Source organism: Mustela lutreola, chromosome 2 (assembly GCF_030435805.1).
Source record: "Mustela lutreola isolate mMusLut2 chromosome 2, mMusLut2.pri, whole genome shotgun sequence".
Classification (NCBI taxonomy): Eukaryota; Metazoa; Chordata; class Mammalia; order Carnivora; family Mustelidae; genus Mustela; species Mustela lutreola.
The window spans coordinates 180,850,453-180,870,973 of record NC_081291.1 but is presented as its reverse complement, the minus strand read 5'-3'; the positions used below and the strand labels follow the sequence as shown (position 1 = coordinate 180,870,973).

At 34.9% G+C, this 20,521-nt stretch overlaps 1 pseudogene; it reads right to left on the bottom strand.

Annotated features, from left to right (window-relative positions):
- Window positions 1–15,481: 15,481 nt before the first annotated feature.
- Window positions 15,482–19,564, bottom strand: LOC131825653 (elongation factor 1-delta-like; annotated as a pseudogene).
- Window positions 19,565–20,521: the final 957 nt, after the last annotated feature.

The following is a 20,521-nucleotide window of genomic DNA, read 5'->3' as shown; positions in this document are numbered from 1 at the left end:
ACAAAGACAATGAAATTTAGAAGAATACAAGTCTTACGATTAAAAAGTCATCCTTTTTGGTTATATACAGGAGGAATATCTAAGATGAGCTATGTTCTTTAAGGGAAAAATGAAATCATAACTGCATTATAGCAAATGTTTATGAAAAAAAAAAAGATTAGAGAGACAGATATTTAAATACAGAGTTATAAAATCATATGCTACCAGAATAAAAGGAAGTTTGAAAATCACCAAATCCAACCCCTACTTATATACTTACCCACATAAATCTGAGGAAAACTTGGAGAATGAGGAACATAAAGTTTTTTTCCAAAACAAATTCTGGTTGGTCAAGTGAAAGGAGCAGAATGACTTGAGTTGCTTAGTAATGCCCAGAATTTGGGGCAAATTCAGCATACAATAGACATATTAGTAAAAGAGAAGCTGGCAATTTAATGCATTATGAATGCCAGAAGCCAGAGGTAGAAGAAAGTCCTTCATGAGAACAGACAAAAAACCAATAATGCAACGACTGAGTTGCTGGCTTTGTCCTGAGTTTGAAATAAATGAGTTCCTGTTATCAGGGGTAGCAAGATGAAGTCAGTTTCCCTGGGAAATTGCACTCCAACAATAGAGTTAGGCTAGAAGCCAGTTTTCTACCAACTTATGCTTTTTAAGGTACACTAAAACAAGATGGTTTTAAAGAGTTTTGTCCTATCTGAGCTTGGGGGAGGCTTATTTCTAATAAGCTGTGTGAACTCTAAATTGGAGAGAAGGAACTGGCCAGTGGTGCAGCAATTAGTAAATAACAGGTTTAGAACTAGAACCTGGATTTAGAACTAGAACCCCGGTTTCCTAATGCCTGGATTGGGGTGTATTTCACTAGAATTCTTCAATGTTGAGTGCTCTAGGAATTAAGAATCAGGCAAACAATTTTTATATTTCCAGCAGAGTTTCATCTTAGGTAATAAAATTCAAATAAATGTTTTCATAAGGACAAACAAAAATACCGAAAACAAACCAATGAAAGGTACCAGAAGTATGGTACAAACATTCAAATCGCCTACACCAAATAATAAAATCCATATAGCCTTCTCCTTCTTAATTAGCTTTGCATTTCAGATGGAACAATGTTTAAATTTTATAAAAAATCAAAACATGTAGGAGCACCTGGGTGGCTCAGTCAGTTAAGGGTCCGACTCTTGATCTCACCTCAGGTCTTGATCTCAGGGTCTCTATCTCAGAGTCATGAGTTCAGGCCCCATGTTGGGCTGCACACTGAGTAGGGCGTGGAACTTACTTAAAAAAAATTAATAATTGAAAGAAATATAAGATGCAATTCATTATCTTAGAATGGGGGAGTGTTTTCTAAGCAAAACCCAGAAGCATGGGGGAAAAGAATTTTGAATTTTTCTGCATAGAAATTTCTGTACGAACCAAATACTATAACCAAAGTCAAAAGACAAAAAAAAAAAAAAAAAAGCAACAGTGTGTGTGACACATTTGAAACAAATAGTAAAGTTCTTTGTTCCTTTTCATTATAGAAATAGTTCTTATAAATCATATTACTGGAAAAATGACCAAATAATAACAAGCAGTTTATAAAATAAAAGAGTGGATGACAGCTAAACAGAGGAAAATAGGGCCATTCCCATTCAGAAAATAAGCAGAATAAAACCAAACCAAACAAACACAAGAGAAAACCAAAAAGAAACTTCCGTATTACCAAGTATTGACAGCAACAGTTCTGTTTAGCACTTACTGTGTTTGGCAGTTTGAAGAAAGGTTTTGGAAATGACGCCTCTCTTACAGTATTGAACAAGAGGCACTATATAAAACTACTTACTATTTTGCCAGTTACTCACTATCTAGGAAATTTACACATTTGTCCTTTTTTTCTATATTTGAAATCTTGCAATGTTCTACAAACTCTAAATGACAGAAGTATTTGCTACTTTCATCTGATGGTATAATGTATGGTCTCAGTAATGTAAAGTCTCCTAAACTTTATCCTCAGTTGCAGAAACCCAGGTCCCTTCTAAAACTTAGGGTCTCTGATTTGGGTAATGTCTTAATTGTTACATTAACAAAACATTTACTGCTTATTTTTTCAGATAATAACATGTGGCCAACTCCAATTCAGGTAGAGTTTTAAACATGCTAAGGGAGAGGGAGAGGGTACAAGTTAGGGGAGGAGCTCTTGAAGGAGAGACTCTCAAGCAGACTCCAAACTGATTATGAGGTTGACAAGGGACTGGATCTAATGACCCTGAGACCATGATCTGAGCTAAAACTAAGAGTCGGACACTTCACTGACTAAGCCATCCAGGCACACCCCAAAATCCTGTTCTTTTTTGTTGTTCCAGAATTCTATTAAGAAAAAATCATGGTTGTACCAAAATATTTCTGCATTTTCATGACTTTTTTTTAAACGATCATGAAAAATAAGAACTTAATTGTGCCAAAGAATACATTTCTAAAATAAGTTATGACATAATGCTAAAATGCAATTCTGTCAAATTATATGGCTTAGAAACACATTAAATAACATAAAAATATATACTTATTAACTATATATCAGATGAAAGATGAATAATTTATTATTATACTCATACATATGCATACAAAGACAAAGGCTAGGTTATATAAATTACAAGTGCATCCTCAAAAAATTCTATAATCCTACTCACACAGAGTTGGTTAGTTGTGTTTAAAAGGAAAAAAATAATACAAGTCTTTCTAATTGTATTGGGAGGTTTACTGGTCAAAAGTGAATTACATTTCTACAACTTACTTATGGTCATTATATTTTAAAAAATTATTGTTTCTGTTTTAATGATCTAGATATAGTCCACTCTGTATCACTGTATCCTGAAAACAGTGATTGGAAAGTAGTATAATCACCCACTATTTGCATGTTGCTAGTTAGACTAGTATATTTTTATAGCAGTGATAGCAGGCACTAAAGTCTGGAAAATTCATTCTTTTTAATTCTTAGAATACAGATCTTAAAAGAGATATTAATTTTATCCAGAATTGTATATGCATTAAAAATATTTAAACCTGATTAATTTTGAATGATTCATGGTATCAAAGGAATACACATACATATATAAATTATATAAACATTTCTATTTCAATTAATTCTAAAATGTTTCTAATTAACTATTACACATTTTATTGGTTCGTATAATGTACATTCTACTTTTATTCTTATTATATTTCATCTATTTTATATTTTATTTATATCTTATTTTATATTTTATTTTAAATTATATTAGGTTACTCAATTAGACACAAGGCAGAATTTCATTTTTCACTGATTCCACTTTGAATAAAATGTGCGCTCATAGAGAAATCAGTAAATATTTTATCTCACATAAGATACACAGACACAAGTTTGCTAAAAAAATGAAGCTTAAATATTTTAATTAAAGAAGTATTTTCAGCATCTGCAAAGAACAGAATCCTAATTTTAAAAGTAAATTTAAAGTCTAAAATATTTTTTATTTATATTAATGACTAAAGCATAAAGAGACATTGTGGTATATTTTATTAATATTAGCTTAATTTCTTATAAATTTGGTTTCTTGGTTTATAAAGCAATCAGCAATAAAAATGAAGATATTAAGAGGAACATATTATTTATATCAGCAGTAAGGAATGAATGTTAAAACTTTATAATAAAGTTGGCAATCAATTCATTTCTGTATTCATATTGATAATACTGATATAAAAATTCTTTACAGAAAAAAAGTTCTAAAGGATAACTTTAAGTTTATCAAGAAGTCACAGAATCCTCTTGTACTGGTTCTGATATCTGAGATTATAGCAAAGAACATGATTTTCTTAGAGTTTAATTACAAACCTATCTAGAACTCTCATTCATTATTATTAATAATTTACATAACAATCAGTCTTTTCAAATCAACCCCAAACTGCTTATAATATCTGAAGTTCAGTTGTAATTTTGTAACATTTATTTCTCAAGAACATATCTACTTACCTTACCAAGTATGCAATTCAAAGTGTCATGTGTAGAAATGTAGTCAATTTGCATGATTCAATGCAAGTAGCTAAGCTTAAATTAAAATAATCAAATAAACAAATACCTCTGCAGAGCAACAATCTTTCAAATCAATGACACATTTATATAAAATATAAGGTATATGGAAATAAACTTCATTCTGCATTCTGCACAAAATGTCCTAGTGTTTCAACATTTAAGGTTGAGATTAACAAGGGTGTTAATCTTCTTTTCAAGGCAAATATGTGTCTGTATAGATCTCACTCTTTCAGCAAAGATTGAACAAGAGAAAAAATGTAATTTATACAGTAAAATCATAATTTATGATTTCAAAATTCTTGAAATCCTTCTCCAATCTTAAAAACACTGTTGGTTATATTCTGATCTCAGGACCTTTGTGTCTTTGCACATTTTTAGGGAAAAAATAAGGAAGGAATAATTAATTTTAAAATAATTGCTTGAGTACATTAGACTATGTATCTCAAAACACAATAACCAATCTTTCTTTTCTTCATTGATTTTGATGTTGAGGGATATATTGAAGAAAACAGCAAACTACACAAACCTATATTTTTGTCTTTAAGCAACTGTAATAGATTCATTAGAATGAGAAATTTAGTGATCTTATGGACACAGTTCCTTAGAAGCTTTGATATCATTTATAATAGCATTTTTTCTTAATTTTGTTTCTAAATTGGTACCTCCTATCCACCTTTCTAACAGAGAAGGGTACTCAATAATAGTGTGGTTAATAAATATGTTAACTAACTTCTTTTGTTAAGCAAATCAGTTGTCTATATTATGGTCTATATTATGCTTCAGATGTATCTTACCCAAGATTAGTAAATTACTGATCTATCAGTGAATATTGCTATTGCTGTAACTCTGGCTTGATACCTAAAGGAGTTAAACAATCCCTATCAGAGAGATTACATTTCTCACCTTTCATTGAATCTCAAAGTTTAAAAAGTCAAAATAAAACAAAACAAAAACCCAATATGTATATCAATAAAGCACTAATATGTTCTCTTTTTAAATAATATTACCATACCTGTAATTATCAACAAATTCCTGGCTTTCAAAAGCTCTGGACATGCAATACTAAAATTATACCAATAACTGCCTTCCAATCTCTTTTTTACAAGATGACACAAATCTTTCAAAAATTTAACTAATTTGAACTAGGAATATAATGTAATTATTCTGAGTAGAAAAGATTTGAAAGAAGGATAAATTCTATTTCTGCTCTTAACAGCAATATGGTCTCAAGTTATGTAACTTAGCATGCAGTCCTTTGCTCATTAGGTTGTTGCTTTTCCATTAAGGGTCTGCAGAAACCCAAAGGCAAGGGTACTAAGTTTTCACCAAGCAATAAAGAACTTGCCTCAAAATTTGTATCAGTGAACCTTTAAAAAGCATGGATTTCTCTATCTATGTAACTACCTACTACTATCCATTTATTTATGTAGATCAAGTTAGTAAAGCTGTGTTAAACTTTTTAGAATCATAAAAAAAAAAAAAAAACACAATGTTTCTTCAGGAGAACAGACTTGGACTCAATGGTAAGAGTAGAGACAAAATTCTAGAGTCTTTTTTATCATTAAGACATATTAATTGACAAGGTTCTAATAAAACAAGGTTTCTTTGTACCTCACTAAGTGGAGAGAGAGAGAGAGAGGAAGGGTGAGAGTAGAAGACAGAGAGGGAGAGAGAGGGAGAGGGAGAGACAGAAGGGTGGAATATTTAGAAAGGAAAAAAATTTTGATATCCAGAAATTTCTCCTGTATCAAAGAAAGATGCAAATAAACTTACTGTCATTTGGTTTGCTGACCTAGAAAATAAACATAATAGGAGACTTCCTATGTGATTTCCTTAGTGGAGATCACACATTTCCTTATTAAAACACACATTTAGGGGCGCCTGGGTGGCTCAGTGGGTTAAAGCCTCTGCCTTCGGCTCAGGTCATGATCCCCCGTCTTAGGATCGAGCCCTGCATCGGGCTCTCTGCTTGGCGGGAAGCCTGCTTGCCCTTCTCTCTCTGCCTGCCTTTCTGCCTACTTGTGATCTGTCTGTCAAAGAAATAAATAAAATATTTTAAAAATAAATAAAATAAAACACACTTTTGGCATAACGATATCTTTTCTGCCAATATGTTTTGTTTTGTTTTGTTTTTTTAAACCATTCTCTTCAGCTACATCTTATCTCTAAAGACAGAAAGTTACTTGACTTCCAATGTACCTAAGCCTTAATAAGCAACTCTATATCTCACCTTCCAGTGTGATTGAAACCAGGTTGTTTTTCATTAAGTTAAAACTTGGCAAAATCAATTTCTCAATTCTTTGCAGTTTGCTATCTTATTAGACAGATGATCTTGCAGGGCAGAATCTGTCACAATCACACACTAGACTCGGGAAATTTTTGCACGCAAAGTGCACAAAGAACATTGGTTCTTGGAGATAGAAAATATCATCAAATAATAAGAATTTACCTTCATCAATTCTCAGATTTACTGAAAGCATAATTATACAAATACAAGAAAATTATATGAAACCATCTTACTGTTTTTTCCTTCTGTAAAATTATCTAATGACTTTACATTCATAAATAGGCACACTAAGTATCTTAGGCTTTTATTAAAATGATTTTATAATATCTTTAAATGTCTAAATTACAGATATTATGTAATACTGGTTATAACACAGTAAAATAATGGACACAATTTACATAGTTGTACAATAATGTATGTTACATAATAGTATAATTGGCTTCCATTCTTCATTTTCTTTTAATTAGATTTTCTTTCATTTTACTAATGCAAGTAGCAAAACCATCTCATTCCCTACTTTAAAAATTTTGTAACCAAGCTGCAGTTAAGTTTTAGATTGTTTGGGAATTTAAAACTTAATTAATATTGACAGTAAGTGAATCCTCTGAACAGTGAAACAATATATCTTGATAGTCTATTTATAGTCCTATAATAATAAAACTGAAGTTCTGATCGAATCTCTAATATTTTTAGTTTTTAAGCAAAGAGATTCAACAAACTTCATTCTTCAACAAATGCTATTATGATGCTTTATTACACTTAGATATATTAATATAAGTTTATTATATATATAATGTAGGTTTATTATACTTTATAACTATATATCAAATATCTAAATTTTTTAAGAGGTGATAATTTATTAACTACTAAGGAAGTGCCTACTGACTTAATTTAGTCTCCAAAGATGAGTTTAATTAAGTGGATGAGTTACATGAATAAACTTTTTTTAAAATGTTATGTTTTATTAAATGAAGTTGTTAATCCAAATTCAGTTTCTCACATTGAGGAACTACACATAAATCAGCATATATGAGAAATACAGAGTTCTGGATTCATCAGGAGTTTCTAATAGGCATTCAAAATTTGCAAATTTAGGGGTGCCTGGGTGGCTCAGTGGGTTAAGCCTCTGCCTTCAGCTTGGGTCATGATCTTGGGGTCCTGGGATCAAGCCCCACATCTCTGCTCAGCAGGGAGCTTGCTTCCCCCTCTTTCTCTGCCTACCTGTGATCTCTCTCTGTCAAATAAATAAATAAAACATTTTTTAAAATTTTGCAAATTTAAGTAATTGTTTGGCATTTTTGATATAGCCTTGTATGATTGTATGGATGGATGCATAAGGTGAGATGATGAATAAATGTTGCTGAGAGAGAAAGACAAGGAAAAAGAAAAGTAAATTTCTTTTCTAAAAACAATGTTTATCAGCCTTGCTCAAAATATGAATATGAAGGAATTTTTTAATGATCTCCTTTAGTCATAACATACTATGTTTAATAAACAAAATCAATTAAACACTTTTAGCATTACCTATGAAGTATGCATGTTTAATGGTTTGCAACAGATGTAATTCCTGTTTAGTTATAGCTTTATTTGCTTATTTGAAGACTGCGTATAAATATTGACTTTGAATATAGTGACAGAACCGCTCTTTGGTAAGCATCAAAAACTTAAGTTATGACACATTACTGAGATGAATAAACTATGATAAATTATGTACTTCTCCTGATCTCAACTGCAAAATCTGGGGATTGCTCTAAATTGGAGTTGTGTCTCATTACCAAGTCTGAATATTTTTGGTAACTTGCAATCAATTTTGTTGAAATGAAGTAAAACAGAACACGAAATATCGGGGGTATCTTTATGTTAAGTCTATTTTGTTTATGAAATATTTGTTATTTATTCTTTATACCCATAGATTCCCTACTGGTTGGTTATAGTCAAGTTTGAAAATCATGTTCAAGTCATTTTCCAAATAATAGACAGCCACATAAGTGGAACAAATCACCATGATTTTGGCCTGACCTTGAAATATCCAGAAATTTCACTTTTCCTCATCCAATTTGTTCAGAGAGACTGGGATGAAACTAAGTCTCAGTACCTATCCGTGGAATGATCCATCCAACCATGTATTCAGCAATTATGTCATGAGTGCTTGCCTATTGTCATGTTCTCAAGATGCAAGCATACAATCATGAATAAAATAGTGTCTTTGTCCTTAGACGGTTTATTGACAAAAGACAGTATTTATTCACTCATCTATTAGAATCTCTATGTAGTCACACGTTTATATCATTTATTAACTGCTATATAATGTGGATGCATTTTTGCCAATCTATTATTTTCACTTTCATGTTACTTTTTTGTAAACTTAAAAATTTATATTTTATAATATTTTATTTATTTGAGAGAGAGAGAGAGAATGAATGGAAAAGGGCAGAGAGACAAATAGACTCTCCATCAAAGGCAGAGCCTGATGAGGGGCTCAGTCCCAGGACCCTGAGATCATGACCTGAGTCAAAGGTGCTTAATTGACTGAGCCACCCAAGTGCCCCAAATTTCCTGATTTTTAATATTTATTTCATAAAATCATCATTTATGTTTTCTAAAATGTCTTCTTTTGTCATGATCCTGGGAGATATTCCTTAATAGTTACAAAAATATGATTTTTATAATTAAAATTTTTATTAAACTCTAATTTATATATTATATGATAGAAGCTTTGGAACTAAAATAGTCTTCAAATTTCTATTAATATAGAACATTACTGAATTTCTGATAAATTATTATACATTCAATTATTACCTATGTAACATGGTCTTTTTCTGTGCTTCTTGTTTTAGCTATATTTGCATTTTGATTTATAAATACATCTCATGAAATTATAATTAATCTGTTTCCAAAGTTGAGATATGATCATATTTCAGTAGTCAACTTTCTGGTCCTGAGGTGGCTCATAACAATATATGAAATGTTGAGAGTCTGGTGAAGTGTTAACATTACAAGACGCTCCTCAAAGCACTAAGATAATATGTTACATCGATTTACTCCCACTTCAATAAACAAAAATTATATTCTCATCTTAACTTTCATTTTTGTTTATTTACAATATTTTTCAGTTTGCCATAGTTTTGTGTCTTTTTGGCATCATGGCAAAGAACATTTTTTCTTTGCCTAATCCCCTAATTTATTGTTAATGATTTCCTGTATTCTTTCTGCTATGATATTTCTAATTTTTAACATATACCTTTAAAGTACTTTCACATTTATAAAATAATGAATTTATTATTTTTATCTTTGTTTCTTTGTAATATTATACACTTTCCATAATTTCACTTAGCCTATATTATATACATTTGGATTTGTAGTTGTTTTATAATTTTTAATTTTGTATGAGAAAATTTGGTTAGTCTAAGGTAGTATATAACTTGCATGGCTGTCATGTGGGGGAAGAAAAGAAAAATATGTTTCCTTCTGTTTCGTTACTTCTCTCCTTTCTTCTACTTTTTCTCAGCTTTTTTACAAAAATATCAAGGGTCCAATTACATTTGCTACCTCATAAAAAAAGATGGCTAAGCACAGAAACAAGCACCCAATAAATGCTTTCTAATGGAATAAACATTAAAATTATATGCCATCTATATGGCTATGATGGTGACTGTGATTAAACATGTAATTTGATTTCAATAATCTTAGAGACTCAGAATCATGCAATAATCTTAGTTTGATTGATTTTCTTTTTCTTTTACTTTTTTTTAATTGTTAATTTAGCTTCCAAGAAATTACCTATACTCACCTGTGAGCTAGAAATGAGACCAAGAGAATGAAATTACTCATATGTAGTTATTAAGTTAAAACAAGGAAAGTTTTTGTCAGTCATATTTATCCAAAAATTGGGAAGTGCTAATATTTAAATTAGTGTGTTTTATGATACACTATGCCTTTTATATATTTTAATAGAGAGTGACTGCATTTTTAAATTCCAGCATTCGATAGGAGATTGAACTAGTTACATAGAAGGGGATTTTTCAATATTGATTATAGATCAAATATGTCACCAAATTTATTAAAGTGATTATTTGTATGGACATCATGAAACCAGAGAAAGATAAATGCCATATGATTGCACTCATGTGGAATTTAAGAAACAAAAAAGATGAACATTGGAGAAAAAGAGGGACAAACCATAAAACAGACTCTTAACTATAGAGAACAAACTGAGGGTTGCTGGAGGCCAGATGGGTAGGGGGGATGAGTTAAATTGGTGATGGGTATTAAGGAGGGCACCTTTTGTGATGAGCACTGGGTGTTTTACCAAGTGATGAATCACTGACCCTACACCTGAAACTAATATTTGAGTGTATGTTAACTAACTGAAATTTAAATAAAAATTTGAAAGAAAAAAAAGAAATTCTATAGGAGAGTACAAAAGAGTATCCCTTTAAGCTCTGTTTCTATAAAACCACAGTACAGAAGAGTATCCCTTTTGAGACTCTCTGTAAACCACACTACTTAACATTAAAGAAAAAGACAGCATTAGTTGGAGTGAAAAATAGAAAGCAAAAGAGAAAAAGTTCAAGTAGGCATTTTTACTATCATTTTATTGACCAAACAATTCCAAAGTAAACATAAGGTCAGAACTGTGTATCTGCTTTTTTTCTGGTAACTGTGCAAATGTCATGTAGTAAAAATAAATTAGATGCTAACAGTCCATACATTTTGGAAAAATACTGAATAACCTAAGCTAATTAATCCATCTAATGCATGAACATGTCTAGTTACAATTCTTGAGGCCCACTGTAGCCCTGTTATTGTTAACTGACACTCAATAAGTTGCCCTCAGCATGTAACATAAATACGGTCACAAGGTATTAGGCCATACCTTCAGAAGATGTTCAGGTACAGATGCAAGAGTATTATAAACCCTTAGAGAAGGGTGAAATAGTCTTAAAAATAACTGAAATATATGAATTTTAATATTTGCTATCACTGATAACATATTGCAAGAAAATGTTCTCATCATTTACAGGTTATACAACTACTCAGAGACAAGCATGCTTTGGCTAGAATTATTTATAAGTAATTTCAGCAAAAAATTTCAAACTACTAGTTTTTAGGCCCCATAAGAAACACTGTTTAGTATAATTTATGTGTTTCTACCTATACATTTTCTCAATGAAATTTTATATGCTGACTTTATTATTTATTCCCCAATAGATAAATAGGTTTCAAAAAAATAAATAATGCCTTACTATATCTTGGTATCTTCTGTGGACATAACATTTCTAGATATATAACAAGATTTCCCAGAATGTACCAGGACATGGAGAGTTTTATGGAAATCTTTTTCCATATCTTCAATTTCTATTATTTTAAGATTTTATTATTTATTTATTTATTATATTTATTTATATTTATTACTATATTTTATTTGTTTATTTTCTATATATAAAAGTATATATATATATACTCTCTACATATACATATAGAGAGTGAGAGAACATGTGCACTCACAGGTAGTTGGAGCAGAGGGAGAGGGAAAAGCAGATTCAGTGCTGAGCATGAAGCCCAAAATGGGGCTCAATTCCAGGACCCCGAGATCATGACCTGAGCTGAAAATAAGAGCAGATGATTAACTGAGTCACCCAGGACTTCACCCCCCATATATTCAATTTCTATGTGTATTCTAGTCTTAACCATACCTGTCTGAGAAGGATCTGAATGTAAAACGGTTTCTCTTCCCTTTCTGAACAAATCAGAACGGAATCAGACATTTCCTTACCCCAAAACTGAAATTTATTAGGCTACACTGTGGTAATGAGCACAGTATTTTTTTCTCATTAGCCTAGGTGATAAAAATGTTCTAAAATTAGATTATGGTGATAGTTGCTCAGTTCTGTAAATACAGCAACAGTTACTGAAATCTATGATTTAAATAGGTAAGCTTTGTGGTATGAAAGTTATAACTCAACAAAACTGTTAAAAACAAAGAGGAAGCTAACAAAGAAAGATGGTCTAGGACACCAAGTCCAGGACACCTAACAGAATAAGAATTGAAAAAGTTGAGAAAAATGAATCTAAATATTAGGTCACAAATCCATCAGTGGATCAGGCAATTTGCTATTTTATTTTACTATTTTATTTTATTTCTATTAACAAAATTAAAGAAATAAATTGTCATGTAACAGCTTTTTACAAATAATTTTCATGATCAATCACTATTTGCTTCTTGACATACTACTCAGAAGGAATTCAAATGACATACCTGAATGACATTTTTAAGTTTAGAAAAACACCTAAGAACAGAAATTTCCTTTTATAGCCATCTCTTTGATTTGAATGTATTTCAATATAAAATTGTAATCTCATCTATGTTATATAAAGTGCATCTCCAATCAGAATTTACTCAATGTAAATTTAATTATTTCATAATTATTCATCAAACTGTATATTACAATTAAGTTACTCTGATAAATTGTGTGCAAAATAATCCTAAAAATAACAAAGAAAAATATAATTCTTTGAGTTTTGGGTGGTTGTTGTTGCAAGGGAATAAGGCAGGATGATTAATCAAAGAATTTCAAAATAAAATAGATTAGAATAAAATTCTATGGAGAAATTGGAATAGAATTATGTGTAACTCTATGAATTCAACGAAAAAATATCATGAAATAAAATTTTGGCTATCAAAAACGTTATTCATTTCATGCATTTTTAAAATGTATTATGGTTAATATATTTAGATTTCACAAAATACATTTTAAATAGTCACATAAGAGTATTATTTTCAAATATCCATACTATACACTGGGAATGATAGGGTTTACAACTATGTAAATATATTAAAATATTATTGTAATATTAATACACATAAACATAAAATCATGTAAGGAGGTAAAAATTATTTTAGGTAGGAGGCATTCAAAAAACCTGAAGGATCCCATTCTTTACCACTGAGATAGTCATCTATATCCCAAAGAACATGCCATCTTTTAATGAGCCTATGTTTTAATGCTCACAAGAAAGTCATCTTATTAAATAATATATCCAGAAAAATGATATAATTATTCTTTGTATATTACTTGAACCTGAATAGCCATTAACCCTGGAAAAGCATTTTTTTAATAATGTTTAGAGGAGTGATTTATAATTTATGTTGGTTTCTCAATCCCTTATTGTATGTTTTATTTTAGTTCTCTCATTAATTATTTAATTTACATGTCTAACACAGACTCTCCTTTTTAAAGCCATCAAAACAATTTAAAACATATCAGAAAGTAATCCTCTTTTGTAATCTGATTTTCTCATTCTAATCTCAAGTTTAAAAGGAAAAGCTTTCTAATAAAATCATAGTTGACATGCTATTTTCCAAATGTCATCAACTTTTTCTTTCTACATACATCTTTAATAGGCTCTTCCTTTTTTCATACATATTTTACTGCAAAAATGTTTGCCATCAATATTAAAATGTGAATTATACCCATATTGGTGTACATAGCTTTCTAAATGCTATCAAATCCAATTCATTATATAGTAGTTTAATTGCATAGATCATTCATTTATTTTTTAACACAAATTTGCTTCCCCAATCAATAGCTTTTAAACTACCTTTATCATTGTTTTTCTACTTCACTTCTGGAATATAGAGACAAGAAATGAGGGTATTTTTGTGCTACAAATTTCTGTATAAATTTTAGGAAATGTGCAATACTGAAGAGACAGACTCCATATCTAACTAATAGTTATGAATCAATATTGAGAACTGAATGCTTATTTAACATACTGCATCATTATGGAAACTATGAGTTTCAAAAATCTGGACATTTTTGAATCAATTGCTTATAAGAATAAGAAATAGATTATTTCTTATAAAATAAGAAAAAGATTATTTAGCACTCAACTTTTGGCTGAATATTAAAGGCATCAGTCATATTAAAAGTATAAGTCATTTAAATTTAGAATACAATTCATGTTGGATTCTCATTTAGTATTTGTAAATAACGTTTCCAAAACCCCAAAGATATTTTAAAACCATTAGTAAAATTAGACAAAGACGTGAATGCATAGCAACTTATATTCTGAATTCAGAAAAAAAATATAAAAATTTATAATCAAATAATTACTTCGAGTTCAATCTTAATTCATCTGACTTTAATTCTTACTTGAAGTTACATAGTAGATTGAAAGATTGGCTATTTTGAGAGCATGTATGTCACTTTTGGTGCTGTTTATTTATAAACTATTAGTCTTGAATTTGTCACATGTAGTGACACCAAATGAGAATAGAACAAAGCAAACATGGGTGTGGATGACTCTAAATCTTTCTTCATAATACCTATTATTTCCAGATCTCATTTTTCCCAGGTTCCTAATTATGACTCCTTTTCCTCTTTACAACCTGGTTCTGTATCTCTCTCATCCAGTTCTGAGTGCCATTTTCCCCTGCATACTTTAGTATCTTCCTTGATTATGGCCTTTTTTTTTTCTTTTTCTATACTCTTTTATTTTATTAAGTCAACATTGAGTGAATGTTCTGTTCTGTCTCCTGGAGAACCTCACTCAATGTAAATCTCAAAACATTTCTGTCAGACTCCAGCTAGCTCAACCAGCATTTTTTAGACCTGTAACATTGTATTTAGGTAAATGTGTCTGTGTGTAACAGTGCCGTTAATTCAACCTCTTAGGAAGCCTACTATGTGCTAAGAAATGTCCCACACACTCAAGAAAAAAATAAAGCTCTGGAAGAGAGGTCAAAGGCAAAGTCGAAGATAGCTTTTCTTAAGCTTTACTGTATCCAGAGAACAACATGAGGAATGTAAGTAAGGGGTGACTGCAAACTGAATCACATCTGTCAGTTTAATTTAGTGGAATTGGGAAATGCATGATCATTACTATGTTAATAAAACACTTCCATATAATTAAACTGATTTATGCAATTGAGCCAAAAATGCCTTTAAAAAAAAAAAAAAGATTTTATTTATTTATTTGACGGAGACATCACAAGTAGTGAGAAAGGAGGAAGCAGGCTCCCTGCTGAGCAGTTTTGTTTGTTTGTTTGTTTTGTTTTTTGTTTGTTTGTTTTGTTTTTGTTTTTGTTTGACAGTGCACTCTCAGTCTTTAACGGCTGTGGGGCGTCACACACCCAGGCCTCGAGCCAGCGCTCAGATCTTGTTGAAAGCAGCTATGCCGATGCTCTGCACATGCTCCTTGAACTTGGTGATCTCCTCCAGCAGGTCGGTCCCCACCTTGTCGTCCTCTACCACACACTGGATCTGCAGCTTACGGATGTCATAGCCCACGGGCACCAACTTGGAGCCCCGCCCGATCAGCCCTTCTAACCGGATGGAGCACACGCAGGCCTCCAGTTGGGCCATGTCTGTCTCATCGTCCCAAGGCTTGACATCCAGGAGGACGGAGGACTTGGCCACCAGGGCGGGCTTCTTGGCCTTCTTCTCGGCGTACTGCCGCAGCCTTTCCTCTTGCAGCCGTGTGGCCTTCTTGTCTTCTTCCTCATCACTGCCAAACAGGTCAGTGGCGACGTCCTCATCGTCCTCCACGGCAGTAGCTGCCTTCCTGCCGGGGGCTCCACTTGGCACATGGGAGACACGTGCTGGGTCTGTGGGGCTATGGCCCGTGTGTGGGGGAGCTCTTCTCCAGCACGCTCAACCGTGCTATCGCCCTCGCCCTGCAAGGACAACAAGACGCCCTGGTTCGGATGCATCTCCTTATTTCCACAAGTCTACACACTTATATACGCTTACATGACCAATCAGCAAGCAGGGTACAGGAGGGAGTGAATCAGGCTGTGCACCTAAACGAACAACTTTGCTAGCAACCAATGCTGTTTACTTCCTCTTTGGGCGTTCCGCTTAGTCTCACGAGGCAATCCTAACCTGGCAACTAGCCAGGCACCATCTTTTAATGGCGGAGGCCGCCCTGGCCAGGGGCCTGCCTCCGACATCTCCCCCTTTTTTCTTTTATGGCAGGGATCGTGCCTGTCTTAGGTTTTCAGTGGCGGGGAATATCCTTACCCATCATCAGACGGCAGATATCAATGATCTGCGTCCTGTCTTAGGTTGGTATATTTCCCCCACCAATCTTACCCGTCATTGACTACGGATCCAGCATACTTAGCCACACTTGGGGGGATGTTCCAGCCTCGATTGCTAACAAGGCCTGCACCATGGCTTGCTGTTGCCTAGGTTGCTGTCGCCTCCAAATTTGCAGTTTCCTTACTAGCAGAATCAAGCCCATTAAGAGGATTATCATCAGACTAATTATGCTAGCCCATTGTTTCGTAAAGGTTAACACATCTTGCAATGTTTTAATTATCTCTGGGAGGGTTGCAAGCTCAACTCTGGTGTTATTTATCCTTGTTATGCCGAGTAGCAGGTGCTGAGTATAGTTTTGGAATTCTGCAGACTAATTCCCCCGCAAGTATTGGGAGAGCTGTCGGGAGACATTCTGTAAGTCACTCATATTAGTATAGGCTATGGGAGTTACACAAATTGCTGGGAAGGGTACTATACATCCCAGTCCCAATAGGGCCCCCCATAAGTCCACTTGTTCTTGAACCAAATCCACTCTCTGGTTGACTATCAGGATTCCTGCTTGCAGATGTGCATTGATCTGAGTCTGTGTTTAAAGGGCAGCCGCCGTTCCTTCTGCAAGGGTGTTCACAGCTTCCGCAGTGGGTATAGTTGTAGCAATCGAGACTGCTGCTGCCGTGGCAGCTGCTGTAGATATAGCCAATGCTGTCACAACAGCGGCTGTGATAACAAAATCTCTCTTCTTTCTGGATAGCACCACTGGTAACTTGTCCTCTGGAATGGAAACTAGGATAGGAACATGGGTAGGGATACGCATAATCACAGCCAGCTTGAAGGCCGTAACATTCCAGCACTGGGAAAGACAGCAATTCTTAGTGCAATTCAACATATCATTCAGCTCGCTAGCATTTGTTATGAGGAAAAGGAATGGTGGCCAGACGCATATGGAGTGGGCTGATAAGTAATATTATTGGGACAAGACACATTAACTGTTGTCTCAAAGGTACTAGAGTCATTTTGTTTATAAGAACAGTTGAGGAATTTGCCACCATTTAACATGGACACTGCTGAGATATCAGTACATGCTCCTAGCAAGTTACAGACCTGCCATGCATCAAAGGGAGAGGATGGAATATGAGAGAAGAGTTAGTCACTGGTAAAGGATATGGCCATGCTTTAACCACTGCCCACAGCTCTCTGGCTTGAGTCTGCCACAGGCGGTGTAGCATCCCCAGAGTTATCATCCGCATCTTCAGCATCATGACTGGTGTTCGGAGGCAAGGCTGCACTGCTCTGGGATCCAAATTGGAGCCTCCTTTTCCTGTGGAAAAACACATACAGACCCCCTACTCCATACTAACACTGGATCTGGTCCATTCCACTTTCCTGTGAGGATGTCCTTCCAAAGTACTAAAGGCTTAGGGGAAACAGCAGCATCACTTGCATGTCTGTCTGCAGCTGATTTACCCGTTTTGTCCAACGTTAAAAAATTCAAAATAAAGAGAATGGTGTTGAGCTTATCTTTAGGGGACCTGAAGGTGTCCCCTATTCCCCCTTTTTGTTTATAAAGCAGATTTTTTATTATAAGATGCGCATGCTCCACAACACCCTGTCCTTGTGGGTTATAGGGTATTCCATGTATCAAGTGAATGTCAAGTTGTTGTAGGAAGGCTTTAAAGGGTTGTGAGGTGTAGGCTGGACCATTATCTGTCTTTAATTGGCGTGGCTTTCCCCATGCGGCAAAAGCCTGTAGGCAATGGGCGATAACATCTCTGGATTTTTTCCCCCCCGTATGCACTGAGGCGAAAATTATTCCAGAGCAGGTATCTACAGAGACATGAACATATCCTAACTTTCCAAATTCTGAAACATGTGTGACATCCATTTGCCATATATGATTAGGTAACAAACCCTTAGGATTAACCCCCAAGGACGGTGCAGGTAGTAAGATCACGCAATTTCTGCAGGAGGCTACTATGTCCTGTGCCTGTGCTTTTGTTATGTTAAATTTGAGGCGAAGAGTTAAAACATCCTGTTTCTTCAAATCCTCCCCTAAGTGGTCCCATTGAAGTATGTTTAGCAAGCCTTCATCTAGGAACCATGGAGCCGCCTTTTCCACTGTATTCAAAAAGGCCCGAGCAGTTTTTGCTTTTAGTAGAGTTCCATTGGCTTTCAGCAGGTCTTCTAAAGACCCTTCCAACTGCACTTTAGATACTTCAGATCCCATTATGAACACACAGACAACAGACGCAGACGTTAAAGACTCACCGCTAAATTCCGGCTCTAAGGCCGCCCCGCTTCTTATTGCGGACTTGTACAAGATTCCCACCACTTTGATCGTGGTCCCTTCCCCGCTTACCTGCAGTTTCGATAAGAAAATCCCAGCTCTATGGCCGCCCCGCTTCTTGTTGCGGTCTTGTACAAGTTTCCCACCACCTTTGTCTTGGTTTTACCCCGCTAACCTGCGGACTTCTCCCTTGCAAGGTTTTTCTATTTTTACTCCCCGCTTTACCACGGAATTCTAATTTTTGAACATAGCTAATGTCCCCGCTTACCTGCGGACCTTTACTCCCCGCTTTCCTGCGGATTACCTTGCAAGATTCCTTTATTTAGTTCCCGGGTCTCAGCACCATTTATCGTCCTCGCCCCGCAAGGACGACAAGTCGCCCTGGTTCGGATGCATCTCTCTCCTTATTTCCACAAGTCGACACACTTATATACGCTTACATGACCAATCAGCGAGCAGGGTACAGGAGGGAGCAAATCAGGCTGTGCACCTAAACGAACAACTTCGCTAGCAACCAATGCTGTTTACTTCCTCTTTGGGCGTTCCGCTTAGTCTCACGAGGCAATCCTAACCTAGCCAGGCGCCATCTTTTAATGGCGGAGGCCCCCCTGGCCAGGGGCCTGCCTCCGACACCGGGCCTCTAGCTGGCAGATGGCCTGCTGCAGGTCCTGCACCACTCCTCGCAGGCTCTGATTCTCCACTTCTAGGCTGGCAGTGCGGACAGCAAGCTCGCTGTGATGCCCGCTGGGTCCGCTGGAGGCCCCAGGGCCTGAGCTTCCGGCCAGGGATTTCTGGATGTTCTCCCTGGCTCTCGCAGTGTCTCGGAGGATCACACTGGCGCCATTCTCCTGGCGTGAGAAGCCCGCCACAGGCCCGTGGCCACTGCTTCTAGAGTATTGCATTTGGCTCAAATGCAATAAAAAAAGCAGGCCACTGCTTCTAGAGTATTGCATTTGGCTTAAATGCAATATAAAGAGCAGGCCACTGCTTCTAGAGTATTGCATTTAAATTTTGTTAATTTTGAAAAAACCATAAAAAATGACAATTCTCTTACAAAGTAAAAACCCTGTACAGATTCAGTGCCCTTTCAGACCATAAGCTGAATTCTATATTAATTAGTACTAAGTAAACAACTTTAAGAAATAATTACAATTTCATAATAAAGAAAACTAAAATGGACACCATTAGTACCATGCTAGGAATTCAAAATTCTACACCCAAGATATAAAAAGCTGGAAAGAAGTGCTGCTTCCAGCTTGCAATGCAAAAGATGTTTCACTCTTCATTGGGCAGTCGAGTTATGCCACAGAATAGATTACCACATGAACGTGGCCACAATACAAAGGCAGATAAGTGCTACCCAGGGAAGAAACCAGGTCTTGATATAAGGTGGCTGAGAATAGGCAGCACATTAGGCTCAAGAGGTACGCGGTGTACTTACAGAAAGAGGAAAGACTGTACATACCATTCATCCCCTTGCAGTGTGTCATTCCTCCAAGGCCAGTGGACCCTTCTGCAGCCAAGCACCTTACCTCCTGCTGCAGTGGCAGAATCCTGACCCTTCTTGTGATCAGGTCTGAAATAGAGGAAGCTGGAGGGGTGCCTGTAGCCACTGATACACATTTAAACAAAACAAAAAACACATTGAGTCTGAAACAGATAAAGATATCCCACACTGCCCTCACAGCACAAGCTATGAGGGCTCTTTTCTGTTGGACAAAAATATTACAAACCGAACCCATTCTCATGCAGCCCAGTAGGAGGTGCAATAGACTGGCATGTCTAACTTTCCCAACAGATGTGGACCAACCTGAAAAATCACAATTTTTTTCCAAACCTATTAGAGAGCTATCATCATA